The following is a 16049-nucleotide window of genomic DNA, read 5'->3' as shown; positions in this document are numbered from 1 at the left end:
CTACCAGTTTACGTGTTATATGGGGTTAGAAACGTCTTTTATTTATCACGATAGCAGTGGGAATGTTCATAAAAATCATCAGTTTGATTTATTATAATTCAAATGAATTAAATGCACTATGGATTATATAAATTAAATATATTATTAAAAATTTAAAAAGAGATTCAAAGATTTATATTTATTACTTTTGATTTTCTTAGTTTTTTAGCATCTACATTTATTTATAATTTGTACGATAAATTGTACGTTTATACGTTTATTGTTTGTATGTTTATAATATGTACAGTTTATTTATACGGTTATAAATTGTATGTTTATTTGTACGATTTATAATTTGTACGATCTTATGTTATATCTAATGACAATCGGCCTCGCGACTGACTGTTTGCCAAGTCGCGAGGAAATTGAATATCTTATGTCCCATACTATGTCAACAGTTGCGAGGTCTTGCGAATGACAATTATTTTGTAGCGTAACGTAAAGACTCAAAGGCTGCTCTATTAATGCTTGTAACGGCAATAAAATATTGTTATTCTTATTATACCAATATGCGTAATTAAACCCCTTCCTCGTCATCATTTACCAGAATTCTTACCCTCGAGGAAGAGCAGAAGATTCATGGAATGCTTCGGCAATGTGTAAATTTCTAATGGATCTGTCAAGAAAGTTGTAAATGATTTAGAAATGCTTAAAAAATTTGTCTGACTGAAAATTTATCGAAACCAAATGATGCATTTTTTTTTTTTTTTTTTTTTTTTTTTTTTTTTTTTGCGAACAGATATTACAATGAAGCTTTGACAATTTCATTTTCGGCAACTCTGCATATCATATGTATGACTCTAGTAGCATTAAAAGAATCGAAATTTACCACAGCTTTATTATCCACACAGAGATAATACGGATACGTTAATGAGTTTTTTTTATCTAATTTGTTATTCGTTTATTTACCATTAACTTAATTTAATTTATTATTCACTACGTTAAAATTAGGCAAGAATAAGCAATCTTTATTTGGGTGTAAATTCTAACGCGTAGTTTACTTTAATTCTACACCAAACAAAGTTCCTTCTCCCCCTCTCTCTCTCTCTCTCTCTCTCTCTTTTTTTTTTTTTTTTTTTTTGTATTATTTTAAATTCATATTTGTGTGTTTTTCTGTATATTGGTTTATTCTTTAATTTAATTATTAACAATTATTTACTGTCCCGCCATTCAGCCGGTATGGTGGTTAGTCAACCTGACAGCCGTAACGATTGACCCGAGTTCGAATTCCGGAGGAGGCACGGTTGTAACCACCTAGTAGGTGCTTACATAATGAAATGGCCACCACTTTCGGCCTTGTAGTGGCGCAAGGTTAATGGCTGTTAAATAAAGTGTTGAGCTATCAAAAAAAAAAAAAAAATTATTTACTGTTCCTAGTAACATTCTATAAGGTTTAGCTAGCACATTAGAATAAAGCTCTTAAAAAATTATCAGAATTATATGATTTATGTCCGCTCTATTCGAAGTGAAAATCTATTTTTAATACTTTTATCAGTTCGTTAAGCAATACAATTTTAAAAGTATTTGTTCGACTTATCTAAATTTCTATTTTTTCTTTTAAGACATCTTTAATATTCCCCACCGTTTTCCATAGATAGGATAATCGTAACTTTTGTTGTTTCTGAAATTAATCTTATATATAAATATTTATATAATATTTAAATTCTATCAGAGAAAATAGGTTTGTAACATTTATAAACTTATTTTTATAACATTATAAGCTTGGTAATTTATTTTTTTTTAAGCTTATAATGCTCTTAACTTATTTTTACAACACTTATAACTTATGGACGCTTATAATGCTTACCACACTTAGAATTCATGAATGCTTATAACGCTCAAAATGCATATGTTGTCGATGCTAAACAATATCACGTGGCCTATTGTTATAACACTCGTAATTATTTTTGTAACGCTTATGTGTAATATATAATTAATATATGTATATCGTATTGCGTCGTTTTGTATTTATATATATGAAAAAGTCGCATCAGAGGGTTTGAAAACCCTCTAAGGTGGCTCTATAATTTGAATCCCTTCAGATACTTTTTTTTTTCTTTATTACACAGTAAAAAATAGGAAAGAATCTAATGGAACTGAAAATTATAGGTATTTTACCTCAATGTGCTGAACTCATTTTTCTTGGATTAACACTTCATGGTTCCAGTATCATTCAAGATGGGCCATGAAAAACAAGAATCCCCACAATACATCCTTGTGCAAGCACAGTGATACCAGAAAGATTTTCTTATCAGCAACGCAAGCACTTCCGAATTCCTCTGTTCCCAGACAAGTCATGGATGCTTAAATTTCGAACAGCGAAGAACAAAAGATGTTTGCAGTGTGCTTGATCAGGAATATTCACCAGAGAATGAAAATAAAAAAATAAAAAAACTTCGAAGAAAGATGGAATACGTCTCGCATATTAGAGTAATCAAGATTTTGGGTTTGCGAAGAAAAAATCAGACGTCTTCTGGTTGGATGGACAGGTGCAAACATTGCCTTCCCTACTCTGGTGCCCCCCTTCTATTTCTTCACACCCCAGACTGTGGTGTGTTGAAGGGCCATGTCATTTTCTACTTAAAAACAGTCGAGAACTCTTCAGCATCTTCTTCAATTTCACGCATTGATGGTGACGCACCTCCTCAGATGGGCCAGTGTTTTTATTTTTTGTTTTCCGGTTTCATTTATTTTTTAAATTGTGGCATCATTTCTGGGAGACTTTGACCATGGGTAGTTTCGAGATTGCTGAGGCAGATGGTGATAATGGTCATTTAAGCGCAGCGACCATTAATCATGGTACGCGGCTGCTTTTCTCGCTGGCTTGTAAAGAAGAATTATTCACAGAGGTTAATGAAAAAAACAGAAGTTCTTTCACAGAGGTAAAACTTTTTACAGGCCAAAATAGGATGGAATGAGAAAAGAAGTTTTAGAGCAGTCTATCGTGACTTACATGCAATCATGATAAAGGAATTCCCAAAGAACTGATTGCAATATACAATAATCAACTTTAAATTAGCATATAACTTTTGTTGTGAACCGTATACATAAGCAAAACGTTATAAAAGAGAAATTATACTATTCAGCTTTGCTTGGCTTAGCCCAGATATTAGTCTGAACCCAACCAGGTTAAGCCCGCTGAACATTGAAAGTTCGAAATGAGTTCGGACTTAGGCGAACGGGCTGGCTTCATGATTGGTTTTCGTATTATACCCCAAGTGCAGTGTGAATGCGAGCCAGTTTCCCTTAGAAAATTCCTCACAAAGACATCCCTCCGTTTAGTCCTCGTGTGTTTTGACATACTCATATAACCTAACCAAATATCACGTTAACCTTCTTAGACTTCGGAACGAATTATTGTTCTGTCTTTGCCTTTTAATACCAGAACATAAACTAATTACAACAATGAAAAATACCTAAACTATATTTTGAACGTCAGCTTGCATAAGCAGAATTAAAACCATTACAAAATTAACTTTCGTTTCTTGGGCAGACGGCAAAGATTCAAATTTACTACTAACTAACAAAAAAAAAAAAAAAAAAAAAAAAAAAAAAAAAAGACCACCCGAAGAACAAATGTTCAAGGTACTAAATCAGCATAAGTTTCATAAATTTGCAGGACTGGTTTTGAAAGTTTGAAACTAGTTCTGCAAATTTATGCAATTTAGGCTGCTGCATGAAATCACCTGGGTGCGACCATAGTTTCTGTTCTATCGTTATCAGGTGAGCACAGGCTTCTCCTTCGTCATTTTCTTCTTGCAGCTGAAGATGAAGGTTCTATTTAAACCTTCGAAACTAGTCCTTGCAGATTTATATAACTTACTTAGATTCTTGCTAATAAAGATTCAGATTATTAAAATGCCAAAGTTTAAAATTGAAGACTAAACCCCCCTCCACGCTTCTGCTATTCCCCACTTACCAACTTAATTTGCAACTAAAGACAAAATCATTCAAATGTATCAAAGCGCTCGAGGCAGACAGTAGAAGAGGAATTCCATTGATGTTACCAATCCTCTCTCCTATACTTAGATTGTCTCTTCTATTTAAAACTCACTTCATTTACATATTCTGGTGAACGGACAAAACAGGAAGTACAGGAGACAGGAGACCACTGGGTGAGCAGCTGTGCCGCCATGAAGACTTTCAGCTTTATTGCTCACTCAGTGGGAGCACGTTTATTTAAAATTTTATATTACAATAAAAATTTGATTTTGATGTATACATAATTTTGATATATACCTGACATGCATTGACAGAATTCATATAAACAGGAAGTTCAGGAAAGATTCAACATAAAAGAAACTACCTATGAAATAAAATACAGCTTAGAAAATCACGAAGTTTTCACGGACATAAACTCATTAAGCTACAAATTCATCAAGGTTCCATAAGACCCTGAACATGAGCACATTTGTTATCCAAGGAATGTCAGAAGGGCAGTAAAAGCTCCAGCAATGTTCTATATAAAGTGTCAATATGCACTTTATGAATTGTACCAGTAGTACTTGATAAATCTTTTTAACAACAACGCGGTTTTAGATTATGTGAAAGTTTGTATTCCTCAATGTTTTGTGCGCCGCGTTGTATTTGTGTAAATTGTTCAAAAACTTGATCTTCATTACAAAGTCTATTGACTATATGAACTTATATATACACTCGAGGTTATTGTAGAGGGTACTGACAGTCCACTCGTCTCTGAGGGGATAAGATCACAGAATTGAAGTATTTATTCAAATGGAATTCTTTGTCAAAGTTATGAAATATTTACTTTGATAAAACAGGACTGTCCGGCAATCGGCAACAAGCGCTTTGTTAAGCCAAACTGAGTTCAACCTTACAATTTGAGTATGGCGAAGGATCCAAAAACTATCCACCTATTGGAAGAGATATTTTCGAGGATTACTTTCTTCAGGAAAACTATCTCATATTTACGTCACACACGGGGTAAACTATGAAAACTTTATCTATCTTAATATTCAGGCATTGGCAGACCTGTGCTAAAATAGAATAAATACTTTCAAAATCCCGTTGCATATTTCTCAGAGAATTCGAATTCTTTTATAATGGGATCTGCCGTTTGATATATGTATGTATATACATAAAAAAAGGGAGAAGGAAAAAGGAGAAGAAACGCAAAAACACGGAGAACTCCGATAAGATCATTTGCTCCAGCCTTATTTTAAAAATCAGGCCTTGGAAATTGACGTGAAGGCACCAAGGTATATATTTTTAAAAATACATAAATGAACTATTAGATATTTATTCTCCTTATGAAACCGTAAAACAGCAATAAACATTACTGAATAAAATCGCTAAAAAATTCGCAAATAATCATTAGAAGATTATATCTTTAGAAGCTACAATAAACTGATAATTTTCATTTTGAATCGTATTCTAAGTATTTTCTTGTCCTAATAATTCTTTCATTAGAGCAACCTACAATAGCTAAAATGGTAATTGATAGTTTCTGCTCACATTAAGACGGTGAATTATAATCGGAGGGGAACACGAGCTAAGCTAGGAGCAGCGAGTAGTCCCTGAAAGTGCCTCTAAGTACGGCAATAAATTCTTGAGCTTGTCAAAGGAAATGTGAGTTTGAGGTGCTTTTGTTGAAAATCGGTGATTCTTGCAAAAGCAGCTTTTCATGAGTTATGTCTTGAGGGGGGGGGGATTGTATCGAATGTAAGAACTCTGCACTGTTTTTAATACTGCCTTTAGGTCAATCATTCTGAATTCTATGCCGGCATACATACGTAAAAGCGTATATTTTACGGATTATAAAGATAATGCAAGTATATAAAACTGGGAAAGTTAATAAATATTTATATTATCACAAATATTTCATTTAAATATTAGATACAGTCATCTATCCTGCAAGAGGTGGGATCAGAATTAGATTCCGTAATAAAATCATCCACGTTCTACTGAAAACGAAGGATTAAATAGCGAAAAATATTGAATACTTTCATAATGTAGGAAAAAGAGTATGTTTTGCGTATTTAATAAACATCAAAAACTATTATTAGGTATTTCTGCCAACAAATCACGTGAACAAAAAGAAAGAAAATAATAAATTTCAAAGTGCTGTATTTAATGCGCAAAAAGTAAGTATAGACAATCGTACCTATATACAAGGTGTCCCTTGTATTGGACCCTTTGCGGACCGTCAGATAAAATCAATATCAATTCCTTATCAGAATGCGATTTTCACTTATAGATTTATCATAGAGGCAGTTTATATGAGCTTAACAAATAATTTAGTTCAAATTTCCACTGATAAATGGCGTTGTGCTGTTTCTACTGCGAAAATGGGAAATTTAAATCCTTTAGAAGAAGATGCGCAATTGATAGTTCACAGGAATTGCTTCCGTTATTAATAGTTTTGCTATTTAGCGCCATGCAAACGAATAAATATTATTTTTCTCATTCTAGTCTTATAGCACCATCTGCTGGCGAAAGTACTAACAGCGCCATCTGTTGGCTAAAATTTTATACCATTGTAATATGAAGACTTGTGGTAAGCTGCAATGGATTGATGATGGTTCTCTGCAGTATGACCTTGGAGAGACTTTACTGCATAGTTAGAAAGATGACACTCGGAGGAGATACTTTGTAAACAGACGTGGGTGAATTGAATATAATTTTTATTGCTCGACACAAATTAATTATCTAAAATATATTTTTCGTTACACATGGTCATGGAGGCAATACGCATCCCACCATTTTATACAGATAACACATTTTAGATAAAGGCGTAGTTAGCAGCACACAAAGCTTATAAAGCAAATGGTGTGAGGTAGCGTCTTGGCTGAGAGAGAAAACTGAAGCTAAAGTGCGCAATTATCCAATAAGGAGGGTCGCCAAGAGAAGGTTTGGGTTTAGATTAGAAAGGTTTCAATTCTCGAAATTTTTAATTTTTGAATTCAGGTTCCGAATAAGTTACGTCATCAGCGTTACGCAAGATGCATGCGAGGTGGACTGATCTAGAAATGACGCAGTTCAGAAAACTTATTATTACTTATAGAATACAGAGAAAAATACATAAATTAAAAATGATTAATTAAGAGGCTATTACTAAAACAAATTATAAAGCTGATTTATATTATCTTGCATATATATGTGCAAAAAGTAATATTTTTTAAATGTTTATTATTATTTTAAGGTTTTAATTTCATAGTTCTTTAATTCCGATTCTGTGTTTATTGGAATTTAAAAAAATTTTTAGTATTGAATTTCATTCTATTTAGGTCTTTGTGTAGAAAGGGTTCTAAAATTTCTCACTTTTTGTATATAATGATCAATTTTCAGCAGCATGTTTGCGCGAAAATGTTTGGAATAATCATGTCTATAATAATAATAATAATAATAATAAAACTTTATAAATATATATACACACAAGAAGACAGATTTAATTATATATGTACAAATTCTGCTCATTTATAAGTAGTTTATGCTGAAAACACGCTCTGATACACTAAATTGTTAACTATTTAAATATACCAAAATTCGTGGCATTGCTTGTAAGTCATATTACATCGTTGGGCACATAATGTAATCACATATTGTACATTCTGTTTACTAACGACATTTGTAGCATGCATGTTTCATAATATTATTTTAAACTATATTGAAAGTCTTAGCTATCGTTTCCCTTTTTTTAACTTTTCTATAATCATATCTTGATTGGAGATAATTCTTTGTTTCAAAGAAACTCCTTTTAGAATTTTAAATGGCTAGGACATGGCGTTATTCACAATAAATTACTTGTATTTTGTAGAGTTGCTCTGTTCCGTTATTAAACAGATTACTTCAAGACCGCTTTATTTACGAACGGTTTTTATCAGTATCAGCTTAATATTCATATACTCACTCTAGGAAGCAACGTTATATCCAAGGAGCATTCATACTAAATTTCGAAGATGTTACCTCAATAAAATGAAAATTCGCACAAAAAGGAATATAACTGCCATTTCTGATTCGAAAGCTAAGCTAAAACTTTTCCCAATTTCTGTGAAATAATTTTCAAATTTCATACCCTTATGAATTTAATATTATGTGAAAACAAATGGAAATACACCCGCAATTATTTTCCAGTGGTGTATTTACTACACAGTTAAAGCACAATATTTAAAGTACAAAAATGCATGTTGCGGTAGTTACATTTAAATTTATCGCAGACCTTTATTTTTATTTCTCTATATTCTACTATATTTATTTTATAGCTGTTATTGATACTCTTACTTATTTTTAACTTTCCTCTCCTCTTAAGTGATGCGAAAAAATAACATGGTAGAGAAAACATATATTTAAGAAATTGTCAAATTAATTTTAATAAATGTATATGCAACATGTACACTGGCTTATAATTCCCGGTAAACATGCAGTCTACAAACATTAAAAAACTTCTTTTCCCTCATTAGACTTACCTCTCCTTATTTACTCCGTGACTCAAGGCTTAGGAATAGCCAGTACTCCTTTTTTAAAAACGGATTAAAAAGCTGCAGATGGGCATGCCAGATTCCTCTCCATGTAAGGAATTTTCGTCTGGAATTGAAATTATACTCTTAGTGCAATGAAATTACAGTCAGTTAGTTTCTACTTCTTCTATCTGGTGAACAACCTGTCTTTCTATCTTATTCTTCTACCTTTTTCTTTTTTTTTTTCAATAATATTTTGTTCCTGAGCAAAAATGCAATATATTTTTTCAAATTTTCCTTAACTGTGCAGCCCCTATTAATAATGAAGAATTTGCTCGTATGTATGTATGTTCCCGGCGTTGTGCAAAAAGTGCGACACTTAGAGCTACCAAATTTTGAACACATGCAGTTCTCCAACTAAACACATCGAAGTCCGAATTTTGAATTTCGAAGTTGTTCTTTATTTATTTCATATTTTGTGTGAATTTAATGAATTTATGATTAACCAATTCAACGGTTTAAAAGGGATGTGCTTCCACTCCTCCAAATAATTTTCTTTTCACTTTCGGCGATCCAGTGTGTTGCTGCTCGACACGGTGTAAAATATTTGTCTTTCAAATTTAATCAATGAAATAAATTCAGCTATTTAAAAGCAATGTCTTATCTTTTCCCGAAATAAAATACTTTTATATTCCACGCGCCAGAGTGTTACCTTTCGGTAAAGCGTAAGATATTGATTTATCTTTCAAATTGAATTTCTGATTAATCAACTAAGCGATTTAAATGAAATAAATTATTTCTTAGTAATTTAGTTTTTTTTTTAATCTGACTGTATTTAAATATAAATGCATTTAATTCATGATATATACCCAGTTAAAATATTAAATATTTTTACAATATTTCACTAGTTGGACTCGTTAAGTAAAATTTATAAGTTCTATGTACACATGAAAAGACAATGCATAAAAACATTTCAGTATGAGTAAAATCAGTTCATTCTTTCTAAGCAACAACCAATTCGTAAATAATTTTGTGCTGCCAAACCAGGAAACCAAAACTTTTGATACTTCAGTTTAATTACATATGGCGTCATGATTTAATTTTAATGTAATATAGCAACTCTTTTTGAATATCAATAAAAGAATTAACGTGGCAATGTTTCAGTTATCCTAATCGGAAACAAAAAAGTTGTCAACAGAAGCTATTTATTTAAAATGCTGACATTAACGGAGATTTTCGACATACAATGACATCCTATGTAGTGCGTACTTTCTTCAGCGTCAGAATATGACCTTAAATAATAATAATAATAATAATATGTTTAATGTTTGGCAATGCTATTTTTATTTTATATTTTGTAAAACAGTTTCTTTTTATTAACAAACTGTACTATTTGAAAGCGAGCAATGGCAACATTTTTCGAAATAAAGCAGATTTTTATCTCCAGCGCGTCAGACTGTTGCCACTGGGAAAAAATAAGGGTGAAAATTAGCCTTTTCATAGTTTTTTAAGTAATATCTCGGCTGATTTAAGTCGTACAAGATGAAAATAGTCGAAATGGCTTTCCACGAATTTTTGGAATCCGACGTTACCTTCTTTCGAAACTCAACTCCCCGACATTCCGGAGGAGATGATGCCATAAACAAATAAACAAACAGATAGACGATCACAGATTTTAATAGTACAGATTTTAGGCAACTAGCCGTTTGCTCGGCTACTTGTTACTATGGGATAAATTATTTATATTTTACCGAATGACAAGATGAAGTTTTTCAACAAGAATGCTTAAAGTCAATGAAAACTAAAACTAAATTCCAAAAACTCTATAGAATTACATTGCCACCAATTTTTTTTAAGATACTTGTTTTCCATTAAAGTTATCCCTTTACAACCTCCTTTGCCTATAATAGGACGCAGCAAAATCCTTTCGAAGTTAAGTTTGACCTTTTATCGTATAGGATTTTAAAGCCTTTGGAATTGGTTATGTCGTCTTTCCGAATAGTTGCTTAGTATTTGCGTGTGTTAAAGGTGCTGGAGTTCGAGGTTGCATCGCCGACGTTTGAAAGGATATATCTCATTGTCAAAGCTGGAGGGGTTATTACAGAACCTAACACCTTAGAATTCTGCACACTCCCACTTATCATGCCTATCTCCTGATACAAGTAGTTTACAAATAAGTATTTGACACCTTAAGCAATTTTTTGTTGCAATTTTGGGGTCACCTACTGAATTGACCTCTAAATTCTTCTTTCCTTACTGTCATTTTATTCATAATCCGGAGTAATCCGTCACTTAACTGCAATCCCAAATCAATTAGAGATCATTGAAAGTGAAATAGTTTGTGCCAGACGGCGCCAATCATTCTATGAAGTCGGTGGAAAAAAATAAAATAAAATAAATAAATAAAAAGGACACCTCAGCTCGCCTCGGCGAATTCTGTGGACGCCAAGATGCGACAAAAGGACGCCAAGAGGTCAACGCCGGAAGGATAGCGTGACTTCTGGACTTTTGACAATCCTTGATATATTTCTCTGTCTCGTGCTCCTAAATCTCCAAAAGCTTCGGACATTCAGAACGATTCGGTCTTTTTTTAACGATCTTCCCGCCTTTATTTATTTCTCTTTTTTCTTTTAAATATTATTTTGGTTCTCGCATTTAATGTGCTCGTCGTCACGAATCGATTATTTCGCCGCATGTTGATCGTAATCGTTATCTCTTCCGGACGCGTTGTGATTCTAAATGTCTCTGAAAGATACAAATCATCTTCTCCTAAGGTACGGTGACGGAAATGTGAAAAATAATTAAAGAGAGATGCTTACATGATACCACATTTGCTATGTCACTTGCTCATCTTGCTTCTGCTCGCATTTCTTCCTTTCATATCCTTCGTATCGTATTCGATATACAGTAACCTTCCCCTGCCCCGACTTGGCGTCCTTATGTAAATTCACAGCTACATATGTGCGCAAAAGTTGTAACAGAATGATTCAGACTCAAACCTACAACAACTGCGTAAATAATTGATTGCTCTTTTCCCTACCTGTAGTTTTACATTCAAATAAGATTCCCTCGGCTAATTTACAAAAATAATAGCGATGTAATATTTTTTTTACATATTATACGTATATAACTTTTGCCTACGTAATTTTGCATATGTTAACTATGTAATTATACATATATTAATTATGCTATATAATAATAAAATACTAAGCATTTTATTATTATATAATCAGTGGAATAACATTATTAACACATATAAAGATATTACGTAAAAGAAAAAAATCTGAAAGCTTTCAAATTTTAAATTGCATCCAAAGGGGCCTTTTTTTAAAAATATTTTGTGTGTTACCTTTATTTATTAAATATCATATTCTTCGCACTCAAACCATAAATTTCAATTCAGTAGTAATGTCGCAAAATAATTTTAAAACGAGCCTATCTTTAGAATGTCTGATACACAGTTCCGCGCGCTGGAGATAAAAATGTCCTCCCCCGTAGATTGTTGCCATTGCTCGCTTTCAAATCGTTCAGTTTGTTACTCAAAAAATCGTTAAAGAAATATGAAATCGATCATAAAACAAATTCCAAACTTCAAATTTGGTCTTCCACATGCCCATATTCGCAGTAGAATTACGTCATTCAAAAAATTCGATGGCTCTATGTACCGTTGTTTTATCACAATGCGAGAAATATACATACATTTATGCAGATTTTTCATTATTTAATTTCTTCAAATATAATGCAGGACTCTAACATTTGGTGGCAACAGTGTGAAAAGTAAAACGGACATTTATAGTGATTCAACGCAAAATCGCAAAACGAAAACAATTGTCCTTCAGGGACAAAGCACATTTGGACTAATAACATATATTCTACCTGCATATATATATATGTACCATAAAAGCAGTTAAATACTAACTTGCAATAACTCCAGAACTTTAATTTGGTTATTTCCTATTCCCAACGTCCAAACAGGCCAGTGGTTAGCGACGCTGACAGCCGTACAGAAGAACCTGGGTTCTAATTCTGGAGATGGCATGGATGTTTGTAAATGTATAGTCTGCGCGCCATAGGAGGCACTCTAAATATCCGGCGAGCCAAAATCCTCTCGAGAGGTTGTGGTAAGGGTGGAAGACCCTCAGACCCATCCCTTCGGGGTACTCTCTATCAAAACTGGGAGAGGAACTGAGCAAAGTGGTACTGTCAGCTGTATGGTGCTCAAGGCTCTAGTCAACGGCAGGCGCAATCTTCCATTCCTTGCCACGATGAATTTCGTGGGCTTGTGCTGATGTTACTATCAAAGAAGTGAGATAAGTCACAACAACAACATTTTCTATTTCCATTTTAAAATAAGTGATGGGCTAAAATAAAATTATCTCAAAAGTGTCTTGACGGTTTTATTCCCGTCTTAGTCCGAAATGGAAATAGTTGTTGACCATCCTTGTCATATTAGCCACCGTTTTCCAAATAACGGCTTTGTCCTTTTCAAATATCGTACAGAGAAGCGAAATTGAGACTAGCGAATTATTGGAAGGTTATTATGGGTATGTTATCTGAATGTGGCAAAGCGCACGAGAGCTATCTGACTGAGAGGAAGACGCTTTTGTAAAGAATTTTCTAATGAAACCTAGCTCATATTTATGTCACACATGGAGACAAACAGAAAAAAACGAAAATGCAGCCAGCCCGTTTGCCCGAGTTAGAATCCGAGTTGAATTATTTGAAGGTACACTTTACATCTAGTTCAGAGTGATTAATCATGATTATCAATAATTTTGTTTCTTCAACAAAATTTATTTACATAACTTTCAGATATACAAATGTCGCCCTCGAAGTAAAAGTTCTGACTGCTTTTGAATGACAGGCTTATAAACTCGCCACAGAATACTTCTATAAGATACACAATTACTCGAAAAAGTACTCGAACTTCGTTCTATTATCTAAACTACAAGTCATTAAAAAAAATTAAACAATGAACTAGAAATGTTATTTGCCCAATGTGAAAATTACAGAACGAAGATATTCCTCAGGAACATTTCCAAAGAAATTAAATAAATTTGCACTAGCACAAAGAAGCAAAAACATTTTAGATCCCATAGCGTGGGTTGAAAAAGCATTCGAGTTTTTTCTAAAATGGGAAAAAAAGATTTATATTATGTTTAATATTTTGTAGGATATCCCATAGACTTAATAACAACTTTCAATCTAGATGGCATGTTTACAACTACTTTTTTAATGTAATCACTTTCTATTTCATATCATTCTTAGTGTAAATGTTGTTTTTTAGCTTCTTCTTGTTTGCGGTATCTTTATTTCTGAACCTTCGACCTAATTCTTCTCACAAATGTTTAACTGAATTTATGTCTGGTGACTGTGGGGATGTTTCAAGTGCTTTTGGTGGGATGTACAACAGTCAAAGTCTGGTATTTATGTTTCAGATCATCAGCTTGTATGAATACAAAATCTGTCGGTAATCCGATAAATTGAGTACTGCCATGTGAATTTGTTTTTAAAATGTTAATATATATCTTATAGGTCCATTGTGCCATCCGCAAAACGTAATTTCCCCCACATCTGCATAAGACATGCACCTCCAAACCATAAGGCTCTGTTCAGACGATGGTATAAATGTCGTAACTGGTTTAAGCCGAGCTTCGTTGTTAAGTAACCAGACCTTGCTACTTCGCAAAAACTAGTTTAAGAGTTTTGGGGCATAAAGCTCGAGGTTTTTAACCTTATGCCGATTTGGTATAGCAGTTGACCAATCAGAGCGAACGCGGGAAACCTATTGAGCGAGAAAAAAGAGCAGGAAAGCTCTAGAAGCAATCCACACATGCGCCAATTTATCTTCTCTAATTGAACCCTGTGTGAATGGAACTTCCAAATTTTATACCTTTATGACATTTATACCACCGACAGAACGGGGCCAAGCGGAAAGTCCGCCAGACTTTACTTTTGGTCGGAGATTTCTCATTTCAATTTTTTCTTTGGTTGTCTCCATATCTTACAATTACCATCTGCTCCAAATAAGTTACACATACTTTCACCACTAAATATAACATTTTTCTCAAAGTCCCGGGGCACATACGTTTTCGCAAATGATGAGCTTTTCTTTTTATTGACGTCAGACACGTAATAATGTTTTTCGAGCTGATCGTCCTTTATAATCAAGCTCTTTAAAGACATTTCTTACAGTTTGATCACAAACTTCTGTCTTAATCAGTAGTTTCAATTCTGGAGCACTTAATGTTGGATCTTTTTCATCTTCTTGTAAAAGATATCGGTTATCATACTTGGTCAACGTTTTTGGTCGCCCGCATCTTGTCCTGTTTACAAAATTTGTTGACTCCAGATGCCTTTTTAGTATTTATTTTACAGTTGAAAGCGGTCTTTTGAAAGGCTGAACAATTTTCTCATATGTTTCTCCAGATTTCCTTATATTAATTACAGTCTGTCCTTTCTTCAGTTATAGCTTCTTTTTCTTTTCGGGATATTTTTAGATTTCCCGTTTAAAATTGCAGAAATGTGTATGATTCAAGCACCAAAGTTTCAAATAGCCTTAAGGTAAATACTCTTGTAATATTTAAAGATGTCTTCAAGTGTTAATTTAAACTTTGTAACCCTTTAAACGACGTATGAATGACCAGAATCGAATACTTTTTGGTGATAAAACAGGTCGTTTACAAGAAAGTCGCTTTTATCCCAATGAAATTTTTTTTTAAATTTTATTTTACATTTAATGACAAGTATAGACCTTGCTAAAGACTACAATAAGAGAAGATTAAAAATAAATAATCAGAATATGCTTTTATTTCATGTGCTGGATTATCGGGTATGCTGAACTATTTGGGGACCCAATAGTCGGAATTTTTCTGCTGAGAAAAATGAGGAATAAAAATTAAATCTGGTTTTAAGAGGAGAAACTCAGTTCAAAACTATAATGTTTATAGGTCAACAGCCCTTATTTTTGCGAAGTGTTTCTGAATTATCTGTATTTTGTAAAATCTGTTAACTATGCACTCTTACTCCCAAAAATTCATATTATTAAGAAAAATTCTGAAAGATTAAAGATTTTATATTACTTCCAAAGGGACTTTTTTCATTTACACATACAAACACGTTTCGAGAGCATTTGGGCTAAAAATATTTAAAAACGGCATATCTTTAGAATTTTCAATAGACAGCCTCGCGTGCTAGAAATAAAAATCTTTCCCGCACAGTGTGTTGTCACTACTCCCTTTAAAATTGCTGAGTTTTTTTAATAAAAAATTCGTTAAAGTTTTCCAAAATATGAAAGAGACAATAAAACAAATTCCAAATTCGTGCTGTGCCACGTTCGGATGGAGGAAAATTTGATGACTCTAGCTACCGTTGTTTTTTTACAATGCGAAAAACATACATACATACATGTAAATTCTTTATTATTTCGTTTCTTTAAATATAAGGGCTATAATATTTGGTGGCAACAATTTGAAAAGTGATACAGCCGTTTACAGAGAGTTATTCGACGCAAAATGCCGTTTCGAGACTAATAGCACTTCTGGGCTACTGCCCATTTGGGTTAAAAAAAGCTTTGGTATTTTCGCAATGTTT

At 33.1% G+C, this 16049-nt stretch overlaps 1 protein-coding gene across 4 annotated transcripts in view; it reads left to right on the top strand.

Annotated features, from left to right (window-relative positions):
- Nucleotides 1-16049, top strand: part of LOC118181677 (paired box protein Pax-6-like) — a 279053-nt gene that overhangs the window by 27314 nt on the left and 235690 nt on the right. The window lies entirely within an intron of this gene.

Source organism: Stegodyphus dumicola, chromosome 2 (genome assembly GCF_044657685.1).
Source record: "Stegodyphus dumicola isolate Sdum_Otavi_A_Nest chromosome 2, ASM4465768v1".
Lineage (NCBI taxonomy): Eukaryota > Metazoa > Arthropoda > Arachnida > Araneae > Eresidae > Stegodyphus > Stegodyphus dumicola.
This window is presented reverse-complemented; position numbering and strand designations above follow the sequence as displayed.